General features: G+C 39.9%; 1 long non-coding RNA gene across 1 annotated transcript in view; it reads left to right on the top strand.

Moving 5' to 3' along the window:
• The window catches only part of LOC122812284, a 582,921-nt gene that overhangs the window by 52,162 nt on the left and 514,726 nt on the right, over window positions 1-16,033 (top strand). Inside the window, exon 2 of the long non-coding RNA XR_006366377.1 lies at window positions 12,636-12,950. This is a non-coding gene — a long non-coding RNA (uncharacterized LOC122812284). The remainder of the gene's footprint in view (window positions 1-12,635; window positions 12,951-16,033) is intronic.

Raw genomic sequence — 16,033 nt, forward strand, 5'->3', positions numbered from 1 at the left:
TCTGAAACGGGATTAGTGCAAACAAACCCTATTACATCAGTAGCTGTTCCATTGTATAACAGCAGCTATTTCACATAGGGCCATGTTAGTGTGTCGCTGACAAGGTATGTTAAGGCTTCTGCAGATGTCGTACAGTGTGTGAATGATTTGTGATGTTATTACAGTTTGTATTGTAATATGTTTGGGTGTGGGTGATGGTGGGTGTGCTTAGCAGATGCAGGTGTGTAGGAACTGCTATTATACATAATCGCTATGTGCATGAGGGTTTCTTCCCTATTTGAACACCTATCCTTTTGTGGACTAATAAAAAAGTAATTGCAGGCTGATTCATTAAGGCACTGTTATGTGGTTCCTCTATAGCATGCAGGTGATGTTAGTGCTTGAATCCCTTTGGTAATACATCTGAATGTAAATAACATGTTGCTACATGATAGCTGTGTATTTCTATCAAAGGTATTTGCAGTCACCATAGTTGTGTTGGTGACTGACCCTCTTTGGCTAGGGTTGCCACCTTTACATATGGCCATAGTGGGACCTTTTCGGGACACACATCTGATTTTACAGGCCGACACAAACCCATGGTCAGTACAAGGGATAGAACTTTCCTTTCTTGCCTAATTATAAGCTTATTCTTGTAGCAGTTTAGTTGCTTATCCTGTTTCCTGTAACATGTAGGTATTTTAGATACAGAAATAAATATTGTATGCAACGATTACAGTACATATGGGACATAATTATGTCCTACAATCCCAGGACATTTGCCACGTTTAATATATTTGGTCAGGACACAACTGCCCAAAGAGGGAGTGTCCCTCACAAAGTGGGACAGGTGGTAACACTATCATTGGCTCATGTCCATAGCACATATTTGTAATAGTGTATAGGCATATACTCTCCATATCCTTTGTTCATAAAGGTTGGTAGTGGCGGAATGTGTGATTGCTATGGTCTATGTTATACACATATATGAACACTTCATCCGCTGTATATGGGAGACCTACAGAATCCCGAAACCACAGTGTTCCGATGCACACAGTACCGGGACCAGACTCCCATACCCCACATTACTGACATCGACAGTAACTCGCGAAGATAACACGAACATGGAACACACACATGCACACACAGACACACTGCTACCCAACACATCCAAACAAACCATCATACACTACATATGAGCAGGTGGCCAAACGCCCTACACCCCCCATGTAGGTGTCTGCATCCCCCACACCACCCCTTACTTTAATATTCTACATCTTAGGTCGCACAAACAGACGCACAAAGCTAACCCACAACCACACATTACAGTCCCCCAAGAACACACACCACACACAGAACACACATTTACAAACACTACAGCCCTAAGAAACACACATACACACAGTAATCTCCCCTAACTGCAACATCTGCAGCACTGACTAACTGTCCATTAACATTGTGAGATTACACCTCGCACATCTGGTGTTTTGGTACTGTGTTCTTTCAGACCTTAAGCCTCAGGATTATGTGCATCGGTATGTAAAGCAGTCGGTATGTGGTAGTGTACCTCCATGGTTATGTAGATTTTGTTAACCTATCTATATATCTATATATCTACATATATATGTATATTCCCATATATTGACATATCTTTCTCTCTCTCTCTCTCTCTCTCTCTCTCTATATATATATATATATATATATATATATATATATATATATATATATATATATATATATATATATATATATATATATATATATATATATATATATATATATATATATATATATATATATATATATATATATATACATATACATATACATATATTACATATATATATATATATATATATATATATATATATATATATATATAAAACATACACCTTTCATTGGGTACCTGCAGGTTTGTCCTATTTCAACACATTCCTACCTTTTGTGCTTTATCCTGTCAGCATACACGACTGCCATTGGTACATCTCAGGTAACTTAGTGGTATGTTATTGCGATGAATGTGTACACGGTTGCATGTTCTAATCCTGGCAATGATATCTTACCTCTCAGGGCAGGCACTGGTAGTGCAAGGCTGATTAACACACATTTCAGTGTTTCTGTGTTCCACATGTTTATTATTCTGTGGAGAATTACCTATATATGCAAGCTGTGTTTCAGGTATGCTATGTAACATGTACACATCTGTGAAGATTCCTGTCATGGATACTCCCCATTATTTGGAACTACATCCCTGATTACATTATACAAAACCCCTCACTGACACTCCGGGGAATCCTTGCAGAGTGGGTGGTGAACAGTAGCTACACCCCAGGGATCCCACAAGTGGCTCTACTCCACAGGGGGTCAGTTAGTTGATCGATGGGGTGGTGACAGCAGACACATTTTGCCTATGCTTATAAGTGGCCTCGGCGGTTGAGCATATACCTACCTATGTATCCATGAACATGTACATACAGTATGGACACATGCTGATAGCTTAATTTACTGTTCAGGTATTGACTTACCTTGTGCCAATGGCGGTTGTGTGTACAATAGTTGAGGGCTACCTATCTAGGATGAACACAGTAGACTACTTATACATGACAATTTACAGGTGGTCGTGTGTGTGTGCCATCCATGTTTGCTGTGTGTGTAGGTGGAGAAGGGTGTCAGTCCATGAGTGCCTACACTGTCAGTGTGTGTGTTATACGTTCCCTCTTTGCCAAGGAATGGGCATACTGGGCACGCCTCCGTCTGCCTACTGGGGCTAGCATAGGGTGTTTGTGGTATGAGTCCCCCTGTGCCTATTGGTCCCTTGGCAATGGTGGTGGGCTGTGAGGGCCTTCGCCATTTTGTCCCAGCTGCAGCTGTTTCCGCAGGATCATATTGTGTAGCATGGCACATACTATGAAGATGTGGGCACACGTTCCTGGAGAGTACTGGAAGGCTCCACCAGATATGTCCAAGCAACAGAACCATGATTTCAGCATTCCAAACACGTGCTTCATGATGATTCTGGATTCTGCGTGTGTCTCATTATGGTGTTCTTGCGTGGCTGTGTGTGCATTTCTGATGGGAGTCATCATTCTTGGTTCCAGTGCATAGCCAGCATCCCCCACCAGGTGGCCATATGGGATGTTCCCCCTGGAAAATACCTGATACAACTGTGAGGCATGCCAAATGTGGGAGTCATGATAGCTTCATAGGCTGCCAGCACACACATCCATGATAATGCCCTGGGCATTGCACATGACCTGGCAGTTGATGGAGGGGAATCCCTTGCAGTTTATGTAGTGCCTACCCTGCTCACTAGGTGATGACTTGATGTGTATGTGCATGCAGTCTATTGCACCCAGTACCTCCGGGTATTCTGCCACATGGTGGAAGAGACGCATATTGTTGGCCAACTCCTCCTGCATTGGGGGAAGCATATGTGCTCATTGGCATGCGGTAACATGGAATCCAGGAACTGGTGGAGTACCCTGGATGCTGATGCCTGTGAGATCCTCATGATATCCCCAGTTGGCCTTTGTAAGGTACCTGTGGCTAGTATTCTTAAGCTTACACATACCTTCGTGTACACTGGGATTGGTTCCCCTCTGTTACTTCTGGCTCTGAGACGTGGCTGTCACAGCTCAACAAGTTGCTGTATGATGTCCCTGTCCACCATGTAATGCTCTACTATCTCCAGATCATGTAGCCCCTGGTAGGTTACCCTGGGTCTGAACACTCGTCTCCTCCTTCGGTGCCTAAGATGGTTGTCAGCATCATCCTCCACACCACTGTCAGTCTCCAGCACATGCTGGTGAATCAAAGCTATGGCAGCCCCTAACATATACATATTAAAAGTTCCCTGTCTGTATACACCAATGGTGCAGAGTGTCTGGGAATACACAAGTACGTGTGTGGGGCTTTCACACCTTATACTATTGTGCAATGGATGATGCTGGTGTAATTGGGTGTGTTTGTGCTATTCCAGCTGCAGGGTATCTTAATTATTGGTTTTACAGCAAGTACTGCTATTGTGGGGCCTTTGGTGTTGACTTACGCTTGTCTGCTGTGATTCATCTATTGCCCTTTACTTCAATTTTCATCCCAATTCCCCTCCCATTGTCAGGCATGCATCCAGCTACCGCTTTTCTTGCTTTGTACTTCCACAACCCAGGATTGTGTTGGGAAATGTGTTATGTAGCTGATCTACTGCAAGTTTGCTTTGTTCTGCTGTGACAGTTCTCTTTTCTTTGCTGTACGGCACCTCCCCTTTCCTGTTCTGCAGGTAGCTGCTAACAGCCTTGTTAGCTGTTGTCTATGGCCCACTGTGAGTTTCTAGGTGTTAATTACTCATTTGTACTCCAATTACCATGCTGCAGCATTTCCTTATTGTCTTCCCGTATCCTTCCTGTTTCAGCTGTGGTGTGCGCTGCACACAGCTGTTTACCGGGTTTCATGCATGTTTTCATCCACGTTCACATGAACTTTAAGTTACCTTGTGTGCTCTCAGCTAAGCAAAGTTATGGCTACTTCCACGCCCCTATCCTGCTGCTTTGCTTAGCAACACGTAACATGGATCAGCAATGATCCAATGTGCTTACAGCTACAGTGGCGCGCCCCTCTCTTGATGTCATGTTTACCTCCAGGCCACTCCTCGGTGTTTTAACACTATGCTGTGTGGTACATCCTTACGCCAGCGGGCCATTTGCGATTCAGTATTATTTGACTCATTTGCATGGCATTGACTACTAATTCCTAGTTACCGCACAGAACACTGTCACAGACCCTTAGCAACCCTTGTGCCATGGTTGTGGTATAGCATGCGTGCCCTTGACTATTATGGGGATATCATGAATTGCAATACATTACAGTTTTATGACATCTAAATATATTTTCCTTGTGATCCCATTTGCGCACCGATGCACTGCAGTTTTACTTTGCGTTGGTGTGGCCATGATATTAAATGTTATTTTTTATATGTTGTGCATGTTGTTTTATGCCATTGGCTATATATTTAGCCATTGGCATATATTAATATTATAATACGTAAGTTTGGTTCAATTTCATGTCTCCGATTTTATGTTTGACAAAATGTAAACCTTTTTTTTTGGTTTACATTTCTAAATGCTTACGCTACGCCTGCACAACTTCATGAATCACTATATACCTTCATTTGCATGCTACACTGCTGCACATGGGGTAATTAGCATACATGCACCGGGAGCTGTGCAGCTCTGGCATACGCTGGTAGTCCATGTGGAAACAGCTCTTACCTGAATCGCTTGATGGCCATATTTGGCCCTAGATCACCGATGCTACTCTGGCGCTTGGAGCAAGCTTCATGAATCCCGGGGAATATCTTTCTAATAAACTAGACTTGATAACACTGATAACTAAAGAATCTGTTCCAATACTGATAGATTACATGATCTTAAACCTACAACAGAAGGTTTCAGATAAAGGTAAGCTTTCTCACATACACAAAATTATTAGAGATGAAACCTTCAACTGTCCAGAAAATTACTGGAGCTACTTCAATTCCATAACTAGAGAGCCTCCAGAACAACAAGATAAAAGTCATATACTGGAACCTGCTTCTAAAACAACTTCCTCAGTTAAATGGAAATGTTATGCCTGGAAATTCTTACACAGGCCCTTCTATAACCCTCTAATAATGAGCAAAATTAATAAAAAAGACAATACATGCAAGAGATGTACCACAGAAATAAATGCTAACTGGGCACATATGTTTCATGATTGTATAAAACTGAAGGAATACTGAACATCAATTAACATTTTTTACAGGCTCTTTTTACAGATAGTGTTACAGTATCTAAATCTCTAATCCTAATCAATAACCCCATACCAAAATGTGTTAAAAAGATTAAATTTCCCCTGTTATGGTCAATTCTAGCAGTGGCTAGAAAGATTATAACTAGAAATTGGATATCAGATACCCCTCCTTCTTTTAATGAGTTTAAAAATGTTTTGATAGAGGTATGTCAAATGGAACTAATGACTATTAAATCAAGAACTTCTAGGAAAACAACCAGTTATAATATGTGGGATACTTTACAAAGTTTGTTAAAAAAAGACTTGGAACCTTTATAATGTATTATAGTTATGTTAGATGATGTATAAACCTGTGGATGTCTTTGTAAATGCTTTTGTTGTTTTATGAATGTTACAATTTTCTATTTGTTAACTGCTTGTATAAATTACCACATTTTATTGATTGTATGTTAAAACCAATAAACACATTTAAAAAAAAGAATACTGATAACAACAGAACGTGCAGTACATTGAGAACAAATCAATCTTACACTGCTTGGGAGCCAATGCTAAAGAGGCGTGTAGACATTTACAGGGTTTTGGTATTATCAGAAGATACTAAAGCCACTTGTTAGCTAGTTTGGTTTGATATGCAGAAAGTCATTGCAATACAGACACTCTAATATGAGTGCAGAAGTCAAGTCAGATATCCAGCATTACAGAATGTTAATTCTACTATTTAGGAGGAAAGGAATATGAAGAATATGCAAACTATTTCAGTCTATCAGCACTGTTATTGGAGACAGCATTTGGATATTGTTAATATCTAACTCCGCTGTATATAATAAAGCATTCTTAACCAAACTACAGTGGTTGCAGACTTTATTTTGAAAGGTACAAGAAGATTTGGCACATGAAGGAGAGACAGGCACCTATTCAGCACAGTTCTGGGTAATTAACGGATAAAGACATTCATTCCAGTCTCATTCCAGTTTCTTCCAGTTGTATTTAATTCAAACCAATATTCTACAGTAATATCAGTTCTTATATTTAGGTTGTATAGTTTTTAAGACATGAAAATCTACTTGTGAAAATTTAGAAGAAATGAAATTAGGGGGTTATGTGCATTATAATATGTTAGTATTTATGGAAAGGACTTTTAATACACTGACTAGTATACCTGTAAAGAAAGCTCCTTACTGATAACATTGCTATTGTACAGTTTTAACAGCTTTTATTCTTCACAAAATATTTACATTTGTTTATCATATGCTTTTTAAGTTAATTTTTCAGAAAATGTTCTGGAATGCAAGATATGTGTGAGCTTTTAGAGGTGTGACATTCCACACCCTATAAGTATTAAAGAGTTAATGACCAGACATGAATAATATAGCAGATTTCTTCAAAAATATGTGTAAAAACAAAAAGACTTAGGGCCGGATCGCATAAATTTTGCAGAAGCTATTTTCAGACTGTGTAGCCCGCAAAGAAGACTTCAGCGCACCTGCTTCAGATGTATTTACAGAAGACTCTTTAAAGGCAGGCAAACTACTTAAGTATTCAGCATAGGATAATTAGGGATTTTGTACATGCTAGTGTGATTCCAAAACACACTGTGTGCCATAACACAACTGAAATGTGAGAAACAGTTATAATAATTCCATTTCTGAAATTCTTGGCATATGCATTATGGACCCCATGAAATTGAAATGATTAATTCAGATTACAGCAAAATCTATAGCAAAACTAAACAAAAACCATATAACAATACAACCTGTTGTTAATATACTGCAACAGGCAGCATTGATGCAAGCCATAAATGAGTATACGGCTGTGCATCCTAGAAAGCATCTAGGTAGAGTCAAAGCAAGGCTGCAAATAAACAAGTTGTCAGACCAGGAAATAATCAATGGATACTAGCTAGACAGACACATGGTGCAGGCTGTCTGTAACATGCGTGGTCCCAACCCCTTGAAACCAAAGTGCGTCTCAGTCTGGGTATACTGTCATCTAGGACATTCCAGAAATACATTGGTAGGAGTGTACAGCAATGTGGATAACTACATACACTTCCCATGCACATCCATTGAGCATTGAAATGTAATGCACGTGTTGTACAACATCGCTAACTTTCCCCATATACTCCATGCAATAGATTGCACACACAATCCTATCAAGACACCAGTACATCCAGAAGCAGACTGATACATACAACAGAAAGGGATGGCCATCCATCAACTGCCAAGTTGTGTGTGCAGCATATGGCAACATAACAAACATCATGGCAACACACCCTGGAAGTGTCCATGATGCTGGCATTTGGAGGAAAAGTGGACTCAGGGCTGCATTCCAGCAAGGGGAAATTCCGGAGGATTGCTTCTGGGTTAGTTCAGGAACACTGCTAGGAAGTAAGTTAAGGATCCCTTTCTCAACAATATCTAGTCTAAACAAAAATGTTTTTACTTCCCACAACAGGTGACTATGGTTATCTTCTTAAGCCATGGCTAATGACCTCGTACCCTGTACAGGATGCCTACGACAGAGCACAGACAACAACCAGAAGCTCCGCAGAGCATGTGCTTGGTGTATTGAAAGCTAGATTCTGATGTCTGGACACATCCAGGGTGCACTACAATGTAAACCTGAGAAGGCAGCACAATAATAACGGTGTGTGCCATGATGCACAACATGCTAACCTGAACACATAGTGGTCTTCCAGCTGCAGGTGTGGGTGAAGAACCAGAAATGTCTGAAGAGAACATCCCACCATTATCAGAGTAGGAGCAAGAGGACATAGGGGACAGAAGTCACAGGTGTAGGCAAAGTAAGGTACAATCACAAGTGTAGACCCAGACTACACAACAGCATCTGACCCAGACATTTGATTCATGACAAGCCACATGTACAGGAGTACATAGACTGAACACTGATGTTCAGGTGTTGCCCAGCAAAAGCCACACACATTGCATTTAATAGCAAATACCCACTAGATGTACACACTAAACATCAGACATAATATAAGCATAAAATATTCCAACATGAACATATGCAAGTGTCAAAAAAACATCAAGTCAGGACACAACTGACATAGGTATGCATGCACACTCCACTTGTTGTGTCACTGTATGGCAAACAATAACGGGCACACATTGATGCTACACTTACATATATGTACAATAGTAGAACAAAAACAAAGAGAAATCATGCACAACATCGTGCAGATGTTTTTATTTCAAAAACACATTTCTCAGTACAGTGGTATTGAAATAATATGAGACAGTTATGTGTACTACATTGCTGGACATATTCTTACGCAGTCTTGGTCAACCTCACTGATATCTCACAGCATGGTCTGCCCTGCAACAATCATGTATAGATAGATCCTGCCCTGGTGGCTCCACAGAGGAGATGGATGGGGATACAACACCATATTCAGAGGAGGGATCATGAATGCAAGGTGAAGGTCGTGTGGCTGGTGGGACCTCAGCAGATCTGCCAGCAGTTGACATATGTGCAGATTGTACCACAGACAGTGATTTCTGATGGCCAATGGCAGTTCTGCAGACAAGTAGCCTATCTCTCACAGGTAGCAATCTGCTGTGCATAGTCATAAAATGCACAATCCTGTTTGTGGTACAACACTGTTGCAGTACCATACAAGCTAGGATTTCTACTGACTTTCTCACAGCTAACAGACTCTCATTCTGAGCGAGCAATGCCATAATCTCACAATGTCTGTGCTCTTGTCCTTTATGCATTACATCTAGCTGGTGTTCAACATGATCTGTGGAATTGGTAAGTGCACGGACATCTGAATGATACCATAGATATGCCCATTCATTTGCCTGTAGCAAGAAGTGGACAGCCTCTGACAGTTGGCTATGCTCAACATCTGTGTGCTTACACCAGTGATGACGTCCTGTGTCTGGTTGTTGTGAGGATCTGCCAGCAGCAGTGCTCCCAACTGTGATGTGTTGAACAATGGCCTCACCCTGTTCAACATCCACTGTGTCATCAACCTCTGAATGCATTAACAATTAGACATCCACATATGAAGACACATATTCAACATCTGTATCAACTTCACTGATGGACTCTTCAAACAACTCAAGGTCCTCTATATGAGGGGCCATACTACCATGCTGAGCTACATCATGAACAGCATCATGTTCTCTGGATGGGCTGCTGGATAATAAAGACAGCTGATGTGCTACAAGATACAAAGACACAGATCAGAACAATGTGCCTGTAGCACATGATGAATATAAAAGACAACTGGCATATATATTTCATTACACAATGTTAAAAATACTACTGACTTCACTTGCAGTCTACTGTATGTATGTTTCACAAAATGTGCATACCATAACTATATAATCTATTACCACTGCCAACATACATGCCATATGTGATGCATAAAAATATAACAACACACTTGGTAAACACTCATGGAATGTTGTTGTTGATCCACTGTGCTGAACTTTAACTAGTGTAGGGAAAAAAGACATTACGGATCACATCATTCACAACATTTACCAGGTGAACACACATAAAAAATACTGAATGCATGACATACACACACCACTTGTATGTGCACTTGAGGACTTCTACTGCATAGAGGTTGTAGCTTGTACTGTGGATCCCGCATTGGGAAAATAAAGAGAAAGGCAGCACAGTCATGTCATTATTAAAACTAATACTGACAACATCACATATACAATATAGTAGTATGGGCTGAAAATACTTACGTGATGGACGTTGCAGCTGTACATCAGAAGGGCCTGTACTGACAAATACTGAAAAAAGATGTTGGCCATCCCATGTGCTAAACATAGATGAAACCTCTGACAATGTCACTCTTACATACCTGGTCTTTCTGTACTTGATAATGCGTGGCTTGCCCCTCCACGGGATGTACCTGTAGTGTTCAATGTAGGGAAACAACAATATAACAGTAAGCAGCAATGCCATTAAATGAGGTATGGGCACCAACAAGGTAGTGTGCACAACAACAGAATATAGACACTCACTTGCAGTTCCCTGCTGTTGACCCATAGTAGATGGACTTGTGAATATTAATGCAATAAACTTTATAACTGTAGATTGCACTGCTCTGTCTATAAATCAGATCTACCAGTACATGTAATTGTACTTATGTCCACCATCCTCACTTTATGTTGAAGTTTGTTCATGGCTCAGCTCTGCTGCTGTAAATCAAACACAGGAAACATGAATGTGCATGCTGCAGCAATATGCAGTGAGTGTCAAAATACTCATCTATGTACTGAATATGGATACATGCATGTCTGTCCTGGAACCCTAGCTTCAATCTCACCACCAGGGATTTGTTGCTCCCTGCAGGCTGCATGCAGTGAGGCCAAAACATTGTGAGCCATTGGGGGTCAATGGTGGTCCAGCACTGGTGCCATCCCTCAACCTCTCATAATAGCTGCATGAAGAATCATATCCAAGCAGCAATGTCTACAGGCTTTATGGGATCAGTTGTGGTCTCCAACTGTGTTGATCATGTTGGTGAGGTCCTTCCAGATTTAGTTTCTCCACACAGAACCCCCTGAATGGCATAGTGGTCTACTTCCATGTTGATGGAGAGCATCAGTGATGATGTCTTTTTCCTGGGGGGAAAAGTTGTCAACCCTAGGATGAGTTGCCATCTGAAAAACATTGATAAGCACATGATAATAATCATGGGTGAGCACATTTATGCGTTTGTTTCTGTGAACAGCATATGTCAAAATAAACACTATGCATTCCTGTGCAATGCAAAGATCTGTATAAGATTGTCTGTGATAAATACTAACATGGCATGTAAATGGTATTAACAATACCTTCACATAACATCTGTAAAATCAACATAATTTGCAATATTGGTACAGTTCACAACTGGGATTTAAACCTCTGACATTGCATGTATGACAACAGCATTAAACCACAGACTCTGATTTTCACATTTAAATACTACATCAATTAACAATTAAACAGTGTATAGAATGCATCAGAATACCTCAGGATGTGTAGACAGTACTATCAATAGTAAATTGATACAGTAGTAATAATACCTTTGTTAAGAAGCATCATTGAAGAAATATTTGTAAAAGCAACAACACATGATTTAACACTGTTTTAAGGAACATGATTTAAGAAATACCCATAACATCAACATTACATACTAAATATGGATACTGGTTCAATCTGTAGGTTTCTATAGTTAGACCGCAGAGTAGAACAGATTACCAGTAAGAAATGCAGATGATTCAAAAATCCTCTTTCATGTACTGTTATCATTTGCAGTAGAAGTTTGTCTATACAGCTGCATATGGGACTGAGCCAAAATATTTAGAAGAACAACACCTGTATGCATAAATTTCCATAAAACATGACTCCAAGAACTTTTAATAACTTCTGTTAAAATTAGCATTTTGATTAAACATGACTTTAAACATGTAACTTTTGGAATGATTAATTGCAACAGATGTACTTATTACCACTACAAAAATTCAACCAGTTGCCAATGCACCTCTCACTCAGACTCACAGAATCAAAGTACACCTTGTGTGCACATAGCTTTAAGTACCATCTGTGCAATATATAATTAATGAGTTTAATTAAAATTCAAGTTTTTGGAAACCTATTCCAGCACATCCATGTAAATTACTGTTATGCACCGAAACAACTAGGTGTACCCTATAAACACTCAATTGGTATTGATAAATGGTACCATGTGTTGCACATTCCCATTATTTTCCAATAATCTTAGAACATGACATCAGCGCCACTTTCAAATATTGATTTTGATACATTTACTAATCAGGCCACTGCAAACCGCAAATCGAGTCAAACCGCAGTAAGAATCTTTTTGTTTTTGTGTTTTTCAGATTTCCAGTAATTGAAAATCATGTTGGTAACTTTGAGGAAGCTGAGGCATGTCCATGTGCCCAAGTGGACCAGCAAGGAGATGACCCAGATGTTGATGGTTTATATCAGACTGGAGCAGAGGATGAGAGCCAGGCCTAGGAACTTCCCTATGATCGACATGTGGAACCAGATCGTAAGGGAACACCAACAGAAGATGGGGATCTACCACACTGGAATGCAGGTTCATCACCACTATGAAGACCTGCATCAAAGGGATTTAGCCAAACTTTGAATGAGGGTCAATGAGGTGCTGAGGCAGCTCGTAGATCCCTACAGTAAGTATTAATATTCTACATATTCCTTAGTATTACTACAGATTTTACAGATATTTATTTGACCTATATATATATATATATATATATATATATATATATATATATATATATATATATATATATATAGCTTTGTATGTACTGCCCACTTGACTATATGTTTGATACCCATGTTGTTATTTTATATAAAAATGAATAATAACTGTAACTATGCCCTTTGAGGATGTAGATATGTTTTATAACATCTAACTACATAATTTTACATAGCCACTGTCCTCGTGCATCACTGACGGCTATGGCGTATAGGCCGTGGATGACTGCTCATTTTGTACTTTTCCATTATAGTCCCACAGTTCAACCCACATATATGATATAGATTTGCTTATAATCATTCCTGGGATTCAGTAAAGTTCAATGGAATAATAAACTATTCTTGCATAGAATGGATCGTGTCCGTGCAGCACAGCAGCATGGCTTGCATATTTATGAAGGAGCGTTGCTGTAACACGTACATGGACATGATCTGTGCATGAGTGCACGGGCCATGTTACAGCAGTGCCCATACATGTAACATGTCCCCTTCACTCAGAAAATGCCACTATGGCACTTTTAAAAGCAAAAACACAGTTGTTTGCGGATATACTGTACGATTGTGAAGTATATCTACAGAATGCATGCCACAGACATGCATCTGGAGTGTGTCACCCCGGGCCTCTGCTGAAAATAGGCTTCCCATCCTAGGCAGACTTACCCGGTCAACAAATGTTAAATGAAGAAATAACAGAAACACAACACTGACATGCCTGAGTTCCCATACACCTCACAAAATACATGCTAACACAAAACCCATTATCCCATGCACTTTTAAAGTGCTAAAACTGTTCCTAGTGTTGTGCCCTTGTTCTCCCTTTACAGCAGGCATACACCTAAAGTGAGAAATAGTGAAATGTAATTTAAATCCTCAAAATCTTGCTATTATTAAACAAATAAAGTTTAACCATAGCTGAGTGGGTGTGCCCATCGCACAGTTATGCATAGCAGAGTTTAAACATCAAAAGAAGTTGAATAGAAATATACACAATAAAAGTAGTGGAACTGGAATAGTATAGTGGTTAGAGCATTTGCCTGACATACACTCAGTCACAGTTTGAGCCCCCACAGCAGTCCATACGTTTTCATATGTGAAACACAACTAAAATGCATTTTTCATAAATAGGTAGTGAATATTATTATGTATATGTTAGCCAGGGTAGTGTAGCAGCCCCCAATGTGAGGTGTCAGTGAAATGTAAAGTTTAAGCAAAATTTAGCATAGCTAAATGGATTTGCACACTGATAAGCAGGGTTTAGCATCTACCCCTTTAAGCAATGGTTATCCTTGCTAAGCGAGTTTACCCGGTGCTTAGCTTAGGTCAGCAGTTTCAAAACTGTCCAATCACATTAAAGGGTGGGAAATTAGTCCTATTTAAATCTCGCAGGTGGGAATACAGCCCATAACCAGTTGTAGCTCCCCACTGTAGGCACTATAGCTGGTGTAGGTGAAGGTGTGTGCTTTGGGGTGCAGCTCTGGGGCATTCAGGAGTTCAGGGTCATGGTCAGACTACTCATTAAAGACCATGAAGGGAGACTGCTGCTGTACCAGGGCTCCCATTACAAAGTGGAGGCCTGGGACCATCTTGTCCGAGATCTCACCACTGCCACTGGCATCCCTCAAACTAGCGAGCAGGTCCAGCACCACTTTGCTGACTTGAAGCAGAGGAATAGGGACTTTTTGGACCAGTGGGTCCAAGATCCTTGGGCAGGGAATGCTCCAGCCATGTGTAAGTATTAGTCAAAATAAGTGTTTTCCAAAGTCCAGCCTGTGTATATGATGGATAGGTATGTATAAATGTTTTTATCTCCTGTACAGCTGCAGATAAGAGGGCTGTGAACTTGGAAGCCCATGCCAGCAGGCTGCTAAGGCTGCATCATGAGGCTGGTGAGTAACAATCTAGCTGGTATTATGTAGGGCAAAGAAATAAAATGTAGTAGAATGTCACCTTGCAGTATTTAAAAATGGGTATGGTTTGTAATGACTAAAGAAGCCAGTAGGAGGGTAACAGTGACATACAGGTTATATATCAATAAAAGTGAAAACCCCAGACTGGTTGTGTTTACACTGGTATTGTATGACCTGAAATGTTTCGTGCATCAAGATCTGATATCAGAATAGTAATGTTGTGTTAACCACTGTTTTCCACACTGTGCAATGTCAAAAGGTATCTGTAGGAATGTGTATATATATATATATATATATATATATATATATATATATATATATATATATATATATATATATATATATATATATATATATATATATATACATATATGTGAATGTTATAATCACAAGGTCAGATTGTTCAACCAAGAGACAGCAGTTTCTCAATAGCATGTTCTGATGAAACATAAACTTGTATTTTTAGCAGAAGCACACACAGTTTGAATCTCAGGAGTGGTAGTAAGCTGTATGCATAATTTCAACTAGGATTTTGTGAATATGTGTAGAAACAGTCAGGCAGTGTCAATATAAATTCCCTCTACAGGTCTTACAGGTAAGAGAAGGTATAAAGTAGCTATAAGAAGGCTGCAGTTATACTGTGTCCAACACCCGCAGTCCAAACCCAAGGCTGCAAATGACAGAAAGATAAGTACATACACAAAGTGGTCTCCCCGAAGAAATGTACAAAAGTGTCATGCTGTCACAGCTGCCAGTCCCTGCTACCAACAACCAAGGTGACCATTAGAAATCAAGGCAGAGATTAGCAGTAGCGCACACACACACACACACACACACACACACACACACACACACACACACACACACACACACACACACACACACAGTATGAGCGCACATATGTAACCCTGACTATGTGAATATAGGTAGAAACAGTCAGGTACTATTAACAAGCATTCCCTCCACTGGTCTTCCAGGTAAGAGAAGGTATAAAATACTTATACAAAGGCTGTAATTATACACTGTGTACAAACATACCACTGCCCAACCCAAGGCCATAGATTGTTGTAATAGTACCTGTAGAGTAA

The sequence above is a fragment of the Protopterus annectens genome, chromosome 9.part0, assembly GCF_019279795.1.
Source record: "Protopterus annectens isolate FY-2018-M chromosome 9.part0, PAN1.0, whole genome shotgun sequence".
Taxonomy (NCBI): Eukaryota; Metazoa; Chordata; order Ceratodontiformes; family Protopteridae; genus Protopterus; species Protopterus annectens.